Consider the following 3,685-nt stretch of genomic DNA (forward strand, 5'->3'; position numbering starts at 1 on the left):
CGGTGTCAGGAAGATGAGATGCCCTGGGAATGCAGACTGCACGCTGCCCTTAGCATGGGCTGCCACTAAAAACACAACACAAATCATTTCCTTTAATGTGGAAGCATAACATACTTCATTTTTGAGTCCGTGGACCATATCCTTCATTAATTAATCGTGCTATCGCTTGCTCATTTGGCAGGAAAGATATAATCTGTTCACCATGTTCGTCTCAATATTCTAATGGTGGTATATGTCACTGATCTAGAGATGGAGAGATATTTTGACTAGGAGAATAGCTTGGAGCTCCTGAATTTACATCATTTTGATGCTCACAGAGCTAGTCTATATGTAGTTGTCTTCCCGGGGTGAATAAATCAATTTTCCCTGCCTTGTGGTCCCCAGTTGTGGTAACCTCAAGTAATTCTTTCAGTCTATGTTCACACTGAAGGCAAATGTGCTGAATGTATGTCCCACAACCTCCTTTGAGAGGACATACTAGTGAGCCTAGTACCTGCCTAACCTGCTCATCCGTGTCACAACCCAAAGGCGGTTCTTTTCTCATGTTCCCTCTTTGCTTTTATGAAGAATTAGTTCCACGCAGATGCATATTTCTGCATTTGAAAAAATTCCCAGCAGTTTTTTCTCTTAACAGAAAGTTTTGGATTTTCATCTCAGTCAGTTTTCCTTTATTTCATATGTGCTCTTTCGTCCTTATCTTCTTATTAAGTTATTATTAAATTAATTATTAAATTATTAAATTATTAATTATTAAAGAAAGTAGATCTGTAAGTAATATGAGTATATAATGATTCAGTTCTCCGAAATTAGCATACCAATTTGATAATACACTCTTTCCCACATCAACGTTTGGCTTTCATTCCCTTATGAAAGAGAATTGCCTTGTGAACACATTAAACAGGACTAACTAGTTTTGTTGTGTCTGTCTTCTGGGAATGGTATTGATTCACCAACAAAACAAATATACAAGCATAAGGCGAAGAGTTGAAGATAATTTAAACTAAGTAAAATAATAAGTTCATAGTTAATAAAAAGAAAACGTATATTTGCCTAAAATAAATTACATTGACTTTTGTTCTACCATATTTCTATCAAGTTCATACCTGTACCTCCTGCCCAATAAAACAAATAATTTTTTAAAAAACAAATGTATAGCTCAACAGTCAACTGTCTGCTGTAGAAGATTTTCCTTTTAAAAAATAAACTTAGGTGAGACTGGGTGGCTCAGTTGGTTGAGTGTCCAACTCTGGCTCAGGTCATGATCTCATGGTTTGTGAGTTTGAGACCCGCATCAGGCTCAGAGCCTGGAGCCTGCCTTAGATTCTGTGTTCCCTATCTCTGTCCCACTCTGCTCATGCTCTGTCTCTGTCTCTCAAAAATAAATAAACGTTACAAAAAAGCTTTTTTAATAAGTGTAAATAAACTTATTTAGCTTATTTATTTACCATTAGTTATTTATTTGCTTTTTAAATAGCCCACTGTATATCTGATTATATATTAATTAATTAGTGAATTAAAAGATTATCCCTTCTGAGCCTTTTTGGTTATTTCTCTTCTTTTTAGTGTTTTCACTATAAAAAGTGAGCTGAGACAGCAAGAAATTATTCAAACAGCATATTTTATAGTTTATAATAGCAAGTTAGCAAATGTTTTTACTGTAGTAAGTATTGGAATAATTAAGTGTGAGGAGAGGCAGTATTTTGTAATGCAAAATTACACATTCGAATGTTCAAAGGGGCAGGTAGGTGGCATAAAAAGAACGAATTGTTGCCAGAACTCTCAACTTTTCAAGAAAAGTTAAAATTTGCTTTTATGAATGTTCTCCCAATTGTTAAATCTTGGAAATGAATTTTTAAAAAGTACTATACCGTTCTCTGTACCGCGTGGGCTATACTAAACAAGTGTGTGCCACCCCTGGATCTTCTGTGACTTCGTATGTGACAACAGAGGATTTGGTTTTGCAGTTAGCCTGGAGTTCAGATCACAAATATTACTGTGGGATATTGATCCAGTGACTAAACCATACTGGGCTTTATTTTCTTGCCTGTCACATGGGGATGATAATCATACCTCCCGCATAGTGTTCTCGCTTATTGGGGAGATAGAAGTGAGGGAACATCTGAGGAGCCCAGAAACCAAGGCGACAACCTCAGAGTTCACCTCTTTTTGTTTCAAAACAGCCATCTTCCCTTCATTCAGGGGAAAACAAATTTTACAAAGAATGAGTGAGTCAAGTAGTCCTTAGCATTCTGTCTCTAAACTCAGCCCTTGATGTATCCACACCCCTGCCCAATTATCTTTCTCGACTCTTCCTAAACTCAAACTTTGTATAGGTTGTGATGGCCAACATACCGTATCTCATTCCTCATGCTCTTCTTACAGTGTGATGCTGATGCTTTTCCCATCAAGGGGTCTCTGGCCCCTCCCCCTGAATGTGAGTAAAACAGTGATGAATGTTGTGACTGTCTCAGTGATGAAGGATAGCGGAAGTGCTGTTATGGGATGTCCAAAACCAGGCCTTCAGAGTGCCATGCACTTCTGCCTGGTTCTCTTGGTCCACTCATTCTTGGAACCTAGTTCTGGCTGTAAGGAAACTCAGATGTATATGTTTCCTGGGACTAAAGTATCACAAAGGGCTGGCTTAGAAACAACAGCAATTTATCATCTCACACATCTGGAGACTAGGAGTTTGAAATCAAGGTGTACGTGGGGCCATGCTCCCTGTGAAACCTGTACAGAAGAATCATTTCCTGCCTCTTCTTAGCTTTGGGTGGTGTGCTGGCATTTTTGGGTATGTTTTGTCTCACATCTGTATCACTCCAATCCTGTATCCTCACATGACATTCTCCCTGTGTCTCCCTACATCATCTTTCTTCTGCATATCTGTCTCTGTGTCCAAATTCCCCCTTTTATAGAAGACACCAGTCATAGGGGATTAGGGCCCACCCAAGTGGCCTCATTTTAGCTTGATTACCTCTTTAAAGATCTCATTTCTCAATAAGGTCACATTCTGAGGTACTGGGAGTTAGGATATCAATATATGTTTTTAGGGAGCACAATTCAAACCACCAGGTCTCAAAGAGGTATCACATGTTGACTGAGATCCCATGTAGCAGCTAACACCATGGCCAGTCATACAAGTGGAAAAGCCTTTAGGATTTTTTAGGAAAAGCCCCAGCCATCATCTGACTGTAACTGTGTGATAATATTGAGTGAGAACTTGCCTAGGGAAGCACAGTTGACCCCCCCAACCATGAGAGATAAAAATATAGTGATTATTACTGTGTTAGGTCACTGAGTATTGGGGCTGTTTAGCAATAACTAACTGGAGCATAAGTCACAGCGGGGTGGTAAAGTTTTCTTCCCACAGTGGCCCAATATATCTTACAGTTGCAACATTTTGTAGGACCTGGGGCTGGATCAGGCCCTGTCTGCGTTCTGCTTAGGACAGCTCTAGCATTTTTCAGGATGAACATAATAAAGTCCTGCCCTTTTTAGATATTGGAAGTCTCATCTCTCACCTTTTACCAAAAATTCTTTCATTCCCTATATGCACCTTTTCTTTAGGTCCTGCCTTGGCAAATATGATGCATATTTTCTTGCCTCGTCTTGTAATAGAATACTTTTCTCAAGGAGTTTCTGTTATTTTTGATGGGCCCAGAAGTCAAAAGTAGCTTGGAATGTC

The sequence above is a fragment of the Lynx canadensis genome, chromosome C2 (assembly GCF_007474595.2).
Source record: "Lynx canadensis isolate LIC74 chromosome C2, mLynCan4.pri.v2, whole genome shotgun sequence".
NCBI classification, from domain to species: domain Eukaryota; kingdom Metazoa; phylum Chordata; class Mammalia; order Carnivora; family Felidae; genus Lynx; species Lynx canadensis.